This window comes from Dendrobates tinctorius, unplaced genomic scaffold, assembly GCF_039654945.1.
Source record: "Dendrobates tinctorius isolate UK_male_01 unplaced genomic scaffold, ASM3965494v1 ptg000017l, whole genome shotgun sequence".
NCBI lineage: Eukaryota > Metazoa > Chordata > Amphibia > Anura > Dendrobatidae > Dendrobates > Dendrobates tinctorius.
The window spans coordinates 11,499,401-11,513,189 of NW_027361685.1; positions in this window are offsets into that span (position 1 = coordinate 11,499,401).

A 13,789-nucleotide genomic window follows, 5' to 3' on the forward strand; every position below is an offset into this window, starting at 1 on the left:
TCTCTTCAGGGCACAGCATATCCACTATGGCTACAGGACTCTTTACTCGGTAACAGCAATACTTCTTCATCTACAGCAGTACGTCACTTCTTCCTTCACTTCACACATAAGCACCACACAGGCAAGCTGACACGTCACATGGAGCACGATGAACACGGAACTCTTCCCTTCTTCCAGAGCCCGACTTCAGCCCACAAAGGTACCCGACTTTTCTGTTACAGCTCACACCCTAAAGGCACTGTTGCTCCTGTTCGTGTCCTAGATTCACAGCTCACTAAACTCTCCACAAAGCTCCCGTACTCCAGCTGCTACTCCCACAGACCTCCCTGGCTTGCAATTCTCCAGACATGGGCTGGACTCAATAGACTGGCTTGGGTTGTCACTTCAGCTCTTCCTTGCTAGCTGACTTGACCGACGAGACTCCTTCTTCTGTCTCGCTAGCCTTACAGTCCCCAGTCCCTGACTGCAAGGCCTCCAACACCACAACGTGCCAGGTAATGCTGTAGGCAATCTGCTGTTCTTCACTCTCCTCCTGTCCTGTTCGCTACCCCCAGCTCAACTAACTCTTGGAGGGAAATCTATCTCCTTTCCTCCTGTCTAGCCACTCCTCTAAGTTAACCCCTAAGCAGTCTTCTCACTAGTTGAGCTCAGTGCCCCCATCTAGTGGCCCTTTTCTAATATTCTAATATAACACCTATCTAACTATTGTTGTGTGGACGCAAACACACACACACAACATACATACATACAGATAATACACATTAGGCGGGGGTCACACTGGCGAGGAATACGGCCGAGTGAGAGGCGCTAAAAGCACGCATTACACACGGACCAATGATTCTCTATGGGGTTCCTCGCACCAGCCGTATATTTCTCATCCGTATTCTACGCTCCGTGCCACTCGCAGCATGCTGCGATTGTCAGCGTACTACGCCTGTAATACGCCAATGCAAGTCTATGGGCGCGCAAAAAATACGGATTACACACGGACCACACATGTGACTTGTGAGAAATACGCACCCGGTGTCTTTTAGCAAAGCCGGCAATTCAGTGCGCGATACAGTAAACTGACACTGACAGGTTTAATAAAGAAACCAAAGAATAGATATAGACACATAGAATACATATATATATATATATATATACATACATTCTATGTGTATATATCTATTCTTTGGTTTATGTTATAAACCCTGTCATAGGGCTCCATTATATGTCCATTTTGCAAGGCGGCGAGAAAATCTCACCATACGGATGCCATACGGATTACATACGGATGCTGACATGCGCAAAATACGCGACCACACCTTGATTACGGATGACATACGGAGCACTATTTAGGGGTCATTCATCCGTATTACGCCTGTAAACTACTGACCGTATTTTGCGTCGGTTAGTGTTACCCCGGCCTTAATGTTACTATTTACAGGGCGAGGCCCTTGACCTCATTACAATTAATGCATCAACCCCCATGCACATTAGAGCAAAATCGGCCAAAACCATCTTTTTTTTTTTTTTACGGTCCTGACCTGAGGCCCACTGACATCCTCAAATAGATAGTGTACGGAGAAAGAAGGATCGGGCATGTTGTGTCTTAACACCTGATCTATTTGCTCTTAGAAAAGTTAGTCCACCAGTGGCCAAACTACGTATATATGTGTAAGGGAGGTCAGTAGGAATAAAGGTATATGGCAACCTTTAGCCATAAATGAAGGATGGACCAAATAAGTGGTCATAAACTTGTAAATAACTCATGAAAGAATAAAGTTACATTAAAACCAAGCACACCATTGTTTTTCTTGTGAAATTCTCAATAAGTTTGATGTGTCACATGACCCTCTTCCCATTGGAAAAAATAAAGTTGGATCCAAAATGACCGACTTCAAAATTGCCGCCATGGTCAACACCCATCTTGAAAAGTTTCCCCCTTCCCATATACTAATGTGCCCCAGAAAGGAAGTTGATATCACCAACCATTCCCATTTTATTTAGGTGTATCCATATCAATGGCCCACCCTGTACAAGCCAGGAGAACGGATGGTTCCAAAATGGCATTCTGTCTATCTGCAGTCACCACTAGAGGGAGCTTAGGAGCTCACGGCATCAATACTATACAGTGAGCTCCTTCCAGTGGTGGCGGCAGGGGATTTGGAACTTTGCATCAGGTAAAAAAAGAAGCCACCTAAAAAGGCGCAACTATATACAAGAAAGTTTGTGATGCATTCCAAGTTCATGATCACTGCAGTTCAATTTTTCATAATAAATGCTGCCAACGCAACTAGGCAAACTGAAGAAAACTGGAAGAAAACATGATGAACAAAACAAACAGGCACAATGGTGCTAATACCCTCCTGGGTAACAGTTATTTATCTGGGGACTGTTCTTTAATGTGGGTCTCCTCCTGGGATGGTGGAAGCTGGTTTCTTGGGCTGCTTCCAGGGGAGAACTTCTGATTTTCCTGTTCCTGCTGGTTGTTCACAAATTGCATGTATTCCTTCTCCCAAGGAGTGAGGTTAGTGGTTGCCTGTGTAGATGGAGTGGCAGCTGATGTAACCGCTGAAACTGTTGCCTGAGGTTCTGCAGGGGTTGCAGGCGATACCAGTGACTGGTGCACTTCAACTTCTACAATAACTAGCGGTACTGCTACCTGTCGTTGCTGGCATGGTGCAACTTGAATGTTGCCACTTGGGTTCGGAACAAGCATAGGACTATTTCTGTCCACAGGCACAGTTCCTAGCACCAGGATCATGGCAGGAGCGGTGATCATACTTGGCGCCTCCCAGTGATATTCTGGCTCCGGTGTAGGTACAGGTTGGCGAACAGTGGCAGCTGCAACCTCCGAGGCTGCCTGGTGAGCTGGCGGCAGCTGGGTCCGAGCTGGTACAGGATTGGGGCACGCCGGTAGGAGCCTGCGCTGCCACGTCAGGTCCAGGCTGGGACTCAGCCCCGGTCCCACTGTCTGCTCCAGGACTCTCATGTACCTTCTCCAGACAGGTCGCATCCAGTGACAGTACCGGCTTGGAGGTGGTGGCGGGCGCTGTAAAGGGTATCTCAGCAGCCGTATGCTCCGCAGGTGCTGTCTGGGGGAGAGTGGTTTCTCCCCACTGTTTTTTCCTGGCCTCTGTCTTTCTTCCATCATGGCGTTCTGGCGTTCTCTCTCCTTCCCGGGCTCCTTTCCCGCCACAGGATCTCGCTCCTCCTTCCTACTCCATACAAAGCCAGTATACGAACCCCTCTGGGGGTGGGCCATGTTGCTGTAGCATAGAAGTTTAGGCAGGGGAGGCCCAGGACAGTTTGCGCTCTTTTCTTAGGTCCACCTATGTTGTCACGCCCTTCTTCACCGCCCCGGCAGCTATTTTGAGAGTCCATTTTACAGTCTATCAATTTGGTTATTCTGCACATTCTCAGCAATGTTTAAGTCCAATAAATCTTCGGCACACAGAACCCGGTGGCACCGGGCTTCGTCATTCTGTTCGTGACGCCAAAAATGGAACACTTGCCAGGGCCGGTGGGGGTTCTCGGTACCGGGTCCATCAATCTCAATGGGAGTTGTCACGGCAGCCGTGGCCCTGGGCATCCATTGTAAAAGGGGAATGTTAAGTGTGCTAGTAATGATGATTAAAGTTTATGAGTGAATGATTCGTGACGCCACCTGTGGTGTTCGGCAAGGGAGGTGTTAAGCCGACGCTGCAAGCAGATCCTCTGGGACAGATGGTGTGGTGCAGCAATGATGTTGTGGCCCTCCACAGGTAGGGCTCTAGTCCCAGGGCAGTGTAGATGAAGAGATAGTCAAGCGATAGGGGAGAGATATAGATGGTGCAGTGCCAGGCACAGAGATGTAGCAGTGCTGAACATGTTGGCGCAGGAATAACTGGAGGACACCAGGGAATGTAGTTCCAAAGCTTTACTCACAGTCTGTTGGGCATACAGGTACCCGCATCCATGACGTGTCCTCCGGGTCAGGGGCTCAGTCAACCTCCAAGATAGGTGAAGCACTCCGTTCCAACACTCCGCCAACATGTGCCTTTTCTGAACGTCCCCCTCTTAGGGCCTAGGTGAAGTACTCACAGTACTGAGTTACACTGGAGTTCCTCCTTTCAGATGTTCCTATGAACTCTACTTGTACGGCAGACAGCTGTAGCCTGCTTCAGGGACTCCTGGCTACTAAGTCCCAGCTCACTCACGATGCTGTTGTGCCCCCAAGTCTTGTGTGGGAATAAAGTGGTCACTACTTCTATTCCTCCGGTGTCTGCTGCAGGACCATTAGTATCCATACAACCTCGGGGACCGGACCCCGGCCTTGCACTCAGAACTTGGGGAAGGTTTCTCTTCTAACCCTAATCCTTAGTCCTCTCCTTCCGTTCAAAACTATCTTTCTTATGGAGAATCAGGCTTTCTGAATATGTCTTTTTCCACAGTTTCTTCCTCAAACGTGGATTCACACTTTATTCAGGTGCAAGGCATAACAGGGAATCAGGTGCAGGGCACAAACAGTGAAACACGGCAGGATGCGTGCAAGGGGACGCCAAATGTTCCAGGCATAACACGTGCACGAAAACATACCAGGGTCCAGGACAGGATACGTGATAGGGATCACACAAGAGTTCCTAGAAGGGATGCATGCTAGGACACGCCAGGATCCAAGACGGGGTGCGATGGCATCGGACTCCGGACTACTGGCAACGACCGACAGGGTCCAGGCATCGGGCTGCGGACATCAGCTCGCAGTCATCTGGTTCCGGACCTCTGGCAACGGTCGACAGGTTACGGGAATCCGGCAGGCAAGCCAAGGTTCAAGGCAGGGTGCGTGCTTGGAGCCACGACAGGATTCAAGGCAGGGTGCGTGCTTGGAGACACGCCAGGGTTCAAGGCAGGGTGCGTGCTTGGAGACACGCCAGGGTTCAAGGCAGGGTGCGTGCTTGGAGACACGCCAGGGTTCAAGGCAGGGTGCGTGCTTGGAGACACGCCAGGGTTCAAGGCAGGGTGCGTGCTTGGAGACACGCCAGGGTACAAGGCAGTGTGTAGAGACACGCCAAGGCACGAGGCTCAAGACAGAGTGCGTGTGTAGAGACACGCCAAGGTCAGGGCTCCAGGACAGGGTTAGGGCCTGTGCGTACAAGAGGGCACGACAGGGAACATGGCAAAGCCTGCGCGTACTTTTACAAAAGCACGGGGAGGTATGCCATGGATAGGCGAGGGCCTGCGCGTGCTTTAGAGAGCACGCAGAGCACAGTGCGGAAACAGCGTGAAGTGCAAGGGAGCACAAAGGGCACGGCTGGGGCACTGGCTAGCTGATCGGGCTGCGGCACTGACAGACGGGCAAGACTCCAGCGAACCCGGCTGAGGCATGGCAGGTGACACAGCTGTCACTGACCGATGAGCACGGCTGAGGAACAAGCAGGCGGGCACGGCTAGGGCAGGCGCATGCAAAGAGCATACGAAGAAACAGAGCAAGGGAAGACAAGAAGAGAAAAAAGGCAGGGCTTAAGCAGAGCACAGAACCAGGAAAGTAAGCATAGGCAGAAACACAGAACAAGAACAGAACAAGAACAGAGCAAGAACAGAGCTAGCAGCGGAGCGTAGGCAGAAGCCCAGAGCCGGGCCAAGGGAGAACCTTGGGACTAGCCTAGAAACGTGCAAGAGAGCATAATAGGAAAGAGTCTAGCAGCGGAGAGTAGGCTGAAACCCAGAGCCGGGCCAAGGCAGAGCCTTGGGACTAGACATGGAAAAGAGCACAAACGGAAAGAGAGGAGGAATGGTGCGTGTGCCAGGGAGCACTACAGAGCACCATAGGAGAGAGCGAGGCAGAGCAAGCAAAGACTGAGACCATAGGGAGGAACAAGGCAAGGTATGAAACAAGGCATAGCGAAAACAGGCAAGGCAGAGAATAACAGAAGGACTACAAGTCCAAGCAGGACAGGACAAACATGGCACAACGGACAAACATAAGACAAAGCACGGAACAAGAGATGGAGTACGAGCACAGAGCGTGTGCAGAGACGCACGACAGAGAAGAGTGCAAGGGCACAGAATAGAGGCAGCACCCCACAGACCAAGCAGCCATGCAGGGACACCACACAATACTCAGGCCCTGAGCATAGGAAGGGGCGGTCTTATAGAGGGCATAGCACCTCCTCTTCCGGGTCAGGACCAGGGGAGAACTTCCTAGTTCAGATGCTCCAGGATCACAGAGTGCGGTCACATGATCAGGGTTTCAGACATGACGAGATGATCACAGAACCAGACAGTGCAGGATCTTAGGAAACGTCACATGATCAAGGTTTCAGACATGACGAGGTGATTGCAGAACCAGACAGTGCAGGATCCTAGGAAACGTCACATGATCAAGGTTTCAGACATGACGAGATGATTGCAGGACCAGACAGTGCAGGATCTTAGGAAACGTCACATGATCAAGGCTTCAGACATGACGAGATGATCACAGAAGGCAAAGCAGAAACACAGGCATCTTGCAGCTCAGCAGACATAAGGTGAGTGTGCACACTGCTCTAGGGTCATGAGGTAAAATAGACATGGCGGACATAACAGACATGGCAAGCATGACAGTACCCCCCTCCTTAAGCCCTCTCTTACCGGGGCTGGAAAGAAGAAAAAAAAATTCTTCGGCAGAATCCAGAGTTAGTACAAACCACTCCAACAACGTTGATCCGACATCTGAAACGGACACCTGCACCGGTCAAGACACAGGATCCGCGGACGAGACACAGGGATCCAGTGGGGAGGACTGCGGGTAGACAAGCAAGTCTTCTTACTCTGGCTGCCATCATTTCCAAACAAGTTCAGAGGTCAAGCGCCGGGTCTGATTTGCATCAGAAGAGTGGCCGGGGTACCGCCATTATCAAGCGAGTTCAGGAGACAGGGCAGATTCTTCATCAGACGGGTGGCCGAGGTACCAGCGGAGTCCATGGCCTGAGTATTCTGTTACGGACTCGGCTTCTGCTGAGCCCATCTTCCTTTTTAGAGTGGACCCTCTGGGCCGTGGCACCCACCCACCTAGGGCGAGCTGACCTAGTGAGAACCCACCCCCTGTACAGGGAGTGTCAGGGGCAAGACCAAGGGGGTGAGCCACCACGACTGCTGGGACCAGACGGCCGGCTCAAGGAGACACTATTGAGTGTCTGACAACAGGACGGACAGGATACCAAAGATAAAGCAAAGTCACACAGTTTCTTCCTCAAACGTGGATTCACACTTTATTCAGGTGCAAGGCATAACAGGGAATCAGGTGCAGGGCACAAACAGTGAAACACGGCAGGATGCGTGCAAGGGGACGCCAAATGTTCCAGGCATAACACGTGCACGAAAACATACCAGGGTCCAGGACAGGATACGTGATAGGGATCACACAAGAGTTCCTAGAAGGGATGCATGCTAGGACACGCCAGGATCCAAGACGGGGTGCGATGGCATTGGACTCCGGACTACTGGCAACGACCGACAGGGTCCAGGCATTGGGCTGCGGACATCAGCTCCGGACATCAGGCCGCAGTCATCTGGTTCCGGACCTCTGGCAACGGTCGGCAGGTTACGGGAATCCGGCAGGAAAGCCAAGGTTCAAGGCAGGGTGCATGCTTGGAGCCACGCCAGGGTTCAAGGCAGGGTGCGTGCTTGGAGCCACGCCAGGGTTCAAGGCAGGGTGCGTGCTTGGAGACACGCCAGGGTTCAAGGCAGGGTGCGTGCTTGGAGACACGCCAGGGTTCAAGGCAGGGTGCGTGCTTGGAGACACGCCAGGGTTCAAGGCAGGGTGCGTGCTTGGAGACACGCCAGGGTTCAAGGCAGGGTGCGTGCTTGGAGACACGCCAGGGTTCAAGGCAGGGTGCGTGCTTGGAGACACGCCAGGGTTCAAAGCAGGGTGCGTGCTTGGAGACACGCCAGGGTTCAAGGCAGGGTGCGTGCTTGGAGACAGGCCAGGGTTCAAGGCAGGGTGCGTGCTTGGAGACACGCCAGGGTTCAAGGCAGGGTGCGTGCTTGGAGACACGCCAGGGTTCAAGGCAGGGTGCGTGCTTGGAGACACGCCAGGGTTCAAGGCAGGGTGCGTGCTTGGAGACACGCCAGGGTTCAAAGCAGGGTGCGTGCTTGGAGACACGCCAGGGTTCAAGGCAGGGTGCGTGCTTGGAGACAGGCCAGGGTTCAAGGCAGGGTGCGTGCTTGGAGACACGCCAGGGTTCAAGGCAGGGTGCGTGCTTGGAGACACGCCAGGGTTCAAGGCAGGGTGCGTGCTTGGAGACACGCCAGGGTTCAAGGCAGGGTGCGTGCTTGGAGACACGCCAAGGCACAAGGCTCAAGACACAGTGCGTGTGTAGAGACACGCCAAGGTCAGGGTTCCAGGACAGGGTTAGGGCCTGTGCGTACAAGAGGGCACGACAGGGAACATGGCAAAGCCTGCGCGTACTTTTACAAAAGCACGGGGAGGTATGCCATGGGCAGGCGATGGCCTGCGCGTGCTTTAGAGAGCACAGTGCGGAAACAGCGTGAAGTGCAAGGGAGCACAGAGGGCACGGCTGGGGCACTGGCTAGCTGATCGGGCTGCGGCACTGACAGACAGGCAAGACTCCAGCGAACCCGACTGAGGCATGGCAGGCGACACAGCTGTCACTGACCGACGAGCACGGCTGAGGCACAAGCAGGCGGGCACGGCTAGGGCAGGCGCATGCAAAGAGCATACAAAGAAACAGAGCAAGGGAAGACAAGACGAGAAAAAAGGCAGGGCTTAAGCAGAGTACAGAACCAGGAAAGTAAGCATAGGCAGAAACACAGAACAAGAACAGAGCTAGCAGCGGAGCGTAGGCAGAAGCCCAGAGCCGGGCCAAGGGAGAACCTTGGGACTAGCCTAGAAACGTGCAAGAGAGCATAATAGGAAAGAGTCTAGCAGCGGAGCATAGGCCAAAGCCCAGAGCCGGGCGAAGGCAGAGCCTTGGGACTAGACATGGAAAAGAGCACAAACGGAAAGAGAGGAGGAATGGTGCGTGTGCCAGGGAGCACTACAGAGCACCATAGGAGAGAGCGAGGCAGAGCAAGCAAAGACAGAGACCATAGGGAGGAACAAGGCAGAGCAAGGCAAGGTACGGAACAAGGCATAGCGAAAACAGGCAAGGCAGAGAATAACAGAAGGACTACAAGTCCAAGCAGGACAAGGACAAACATGGCACAACGGACAAACATAAGACAAAGCACGGAACAAGAGATGGAGTACGAGCACAGAGCGTGTGCAGAGATGCACCACAGAGCAGAGTGCAAGGGCACAGAATAGAGGGAGCGCCCCACAGACCATGCAGCCATGCAGAGACGCAACACAATACTCAGGCCCTGAGCATAGGAAGGGGCGGTCTAATAGAGGGCATAGCACCTCCTCTTCCGGGTCAGGACCAGGGGAGAACTTCCTAGTTCAGATGCTCCAGGATCACAGAGTGCAGTCACATGATCAAGGTTTCAGACATGACGAGGTGATTGCAGAACCAGACAGTGCAGGATCCTAGGAAACGTCACATGATGAAGGTTTCAGACATGACGAGATGATTGCAGAACCAGACAGTGCAGGATCCTAGGAAAGGTCACATGATCAGAGTTTCAGACATGACGAGATGATTGCAGGACCAGACAGTGCAGGATCTTATGAAACGTCACATGATCAAGGCTTCAGACAAGACGAGATGATTGCAGAACCAGACAGTGCAGGATCCTAGGAAAGACATGATCAGGGATTCTAGACATGACGAGAAGATCACAGAAGGCAAAGCAGAAACGCAGGCATCTTGCAGCTCAGCAGACATAAGGTGAGTGTGCACACTGCTCTAGGGTCATGAGGTAAAACAGACATGGCAGACATAACAGACATGGCGAGCATGACAGATGGAGGATATGTATGATGGGTATATGGGCACTGGACTATGGGATAGAGGATATAATGGGTATATGGGCACTGGACTATGGGATGGAGGATATGTATGACGGGTATATGGGCACTGGACTATGGGATGGAGGATATGTATGATGGGTATATGGGCACTGGACTATGGGATGGAGGATATGTGTGATGGGTATATGGGCACTGGACTATGGGATGGAGGATATGTATGATGGGTATATGGGCACGGGACTATAGGATGGAGGATGTATGATGGGTATATGGGCACGGGACTATAGGATGGAGGATATGTATGACGGGTATATGGGCACTGGACTATGGGATGGAGGATATGTATGATGGGTATATGGGCACTGGACTATGGGATGGAGGATATGTATGATGGGTATATGGGCACGGGACTATAGGATGGAGGATGTATGATGGGTATATGGGCACGGGACTATAGGATGGAGGATATGTATGACGGGTATATGGGAACTGGACTATGGGATGGAGGATATGTATGATGGGTATATGGGCACTGGACTATGGGATGGAGGATATGTATGATGGGTATATGGGCACTGGACTATGGGATGGAGGATATGTATGATGGGTATATGGGCACTGGACTATGGGATGGAGGATATGTATGATGGGTATATGGGCACGGGACTATAGGATGGAGGATGTATGATGGGTATATGGGCACGGGACTATAGGATGGAGGATATGTATGACGGGTATATGGGAACTGGACTATGGGATGGAGGATATGTATGATGGGTATATGGGCACGGGACTATGGGATGGAGGATATGTATGACGGGTATATGGGCACGGGACTATGGGATGGAGGATATGTATGATGGGTATATGGGCACGGGACTATGGGATGGAGGATGTGTATGAATATTGTGTCCAGTTTTGGGCACCACATTTTAAAAAAGACATCAACAAACTGGAGCAAGTTCAGAAAAGAGCGACCAGAATGGTGACCGGTCTGCAAACCCTGTCTTATGAGGAAAGGTTGCAGGATTTGGGAATGTTTAGTTTGCAAAAGAGAAGACTGAGAGGAGACTTAATAGCTGTCTACAAATATCTCAAGGGCTGTCACATTGTAGAAGGATCAACTTTATTCTCATTTGCACAAGGAAAGACTAGAAGCAATGGGATGAAACTGAATGGGAGGAGACACAGATTAGATATTAGAAAAAACTTTTTGACAGTTAGAGTGATCAATGAGTGGAACAGGCTGCCACGAGAAGTGGTGAGTTCTCCTTCAATGGAAGTCTTCAAACAGAGGCTGGACAGACATCTGACTGGGATGATTTAGCAAATCCTGCTTTGAGCAGGGGGTTGGACCAGATGGCCCAGGAGGTCCCTTCCAACTCTACGATTCTATGATTCTATGATTCTATGACGGGTATATGGGAACTGGACTATGGGATGGAGGATATGTATGATGGGTATATGGGCACTGGACTAAGGGATGGAGGATATGTATGATGGGTATATGGGCACTGGACTATGGGATGGAGGATGCGTGATGGGTATATGGGCACTGGACTAAGGGATGGAGGATATGTATGATGGGTATATGGGCACTGGACTATTGGATGGAGGATACTGTATATATGATGGGTATATGGGCACAGGACTTTGGGATGGAAGATATGTATGATGGGTATATGGGCACAGGACTATGGGATGGAGGATATGTATGATGGATATATGGGCACGGGACTATTGGATGGAGGATATATACGATGGGTATATGGGCACAGGACTATGGGATGGAGGATATGTATGATGGATATATGGGCACTGGACTATGGGATGGCGGATATGTATGGTGGGTATATGGGCACTGGACTATGGGATGGAGGATATGTATGATGGGTATATGGGCACTGGACTATGGGATGGAGGATATGTATGATGGGTATATGGGCACTGGATTATGGGATGGAGGATAATCATTACAATTTGTTATAACTAACCACAGTTAGTTACTATGCCTGGGCAACGCCGGGCTCTTCAGCTAGTGACATGATAATGAGGGGCAGGGCTTGATACACACACATACACACACACACATACATACATTTGTTTTTATATATATATGGATTAACCATTGGGTTACGTATTTGTCTTCTAGTTCAATGGTTTCTTTTCCAATAATCCTATGTTTTCAGTCCGATGCTGATCCATCAAGCTCACTAGTGGTGCACAGCTTTACACCACTATACCTGTGACTTCAGAAACTTACAGAACACCAGCTCACATCTCATATAGGAAACTACTGACACAACTAAATAACACCATTAATAAATGATTTATTTACGGGCAGAACTTATTCATTCATTTCACATTCATGTTTATTCATTCTTTTACGTGACCTTTTTTGTTTTTTCATGAACCATAATTTATCTTTGTGTGACAAACTTTCTCATGAACTTTGACATATTGTGCTTTGTTGGAGTGTTTTTTTTTTTTTTCAAAAAGACTGTATATAAAACGTTCCAAGCTTGACATGTTTATCCGCTATCAGGTTTCGTCCTGAGGAAGACGTCCTGCGTGACTGTGAAATGCGTTGACTTTGAAAACCTATTTGAATAAATGTTTTTAAGGAAAATCTCCATCTTCGATCATCTCCATCAGCAGCGCAGGTACAGACACATTATACCCGGATCAGCTCTTCTGCTCGGTCTTTGGCCCCTTGTCCTGCAGCAGCTGGTTTATGCATTGAGCATGGTGTAAAGGCGCCGCTCCATCAGGTGAGTGTAATACTCCCCTACTCTCATTATATCTGGTTATCAGGTAAGACCCTATTTTTCGCTTGTTTGTTCCTCAGTATCACGACTAAAAGAAATCTCTTTAACACTTTCAGGTCACTTGGATAAAACCAATGAAGGGACTGCTGGGACCGTAACGGGGTCCATCTGAGACCCCAATGCAGAAGCCACATGTCCTGAGAACTGGACCTGCTGGACCATAAATTGTAATTTCTCCAGGGTACCAAATAAATAGTTGTCACGTAGAACCTGGAGAACCTGTCTGACATGCTCAGCATGCTCCTCCAGAGGACGGGAGTAACTCACTATATCATCCAGGAAAATTACCACAAATCTACCAATCAGTGAGAAAAATATAATTACTGACATTGTCACAGACTGCCGGAACATTGGTTACCCCGAATGGCAGCATCAGGTTTTATATCTGCCCCTCAGGTATATTGAATGTGGTCTTCCATTCGTCCCCCTGACGTACACTTATAAGGTTATATTCCCCTCTCACGTTAAGTTTGTAAAACCATTTAGCTCCAGATAATTGGATAAACAGGTCGGGTATAAGGGGTAAAGGATAGGGATGTGGAACCGTGACTCACAGGCCCAACCCTCCATCCTTCTACCAAACCCCCCACGGTGACTGGAGAGGAGCATGGCCGTATATGAGCCTCAGCCGGACTCTGGAAGGGAGGAAATAAATGAGATTTGGGCATTTTAGCTCCTGGTGTGGAGTCGACAGCACAATCATATGCCGCCATATAGTAGACGGCCAGTAACCGGTGAGAATTCCCTCCTGTGTGGGGTCTATTTGTCTCCAGAGAAATCACACGTTACATTCCACACATAACACTGAGTAGAAAAGGCGGCGCAGGGTAATTGTGCCAGTAGTGAGGGGCGAATAATGGCGGGAATGTCACTGACTGAGAAGTCTCCATGGAGCCTCTTCACTCCGGAGATCATGTGACCCCTGACTCCTCCCCTCCTGTGGCCTCATCACAGGTCCTGTGCACAGAGCAGCCATATATGTGGAGTGCGGCTCTGCAGGTGGAGGTATGTGGAGATTCCCCCCCATTACTGAGCGCTTTAATGCTAGAAATATATTGCACAGGGGATATCACAGCCAATTCCC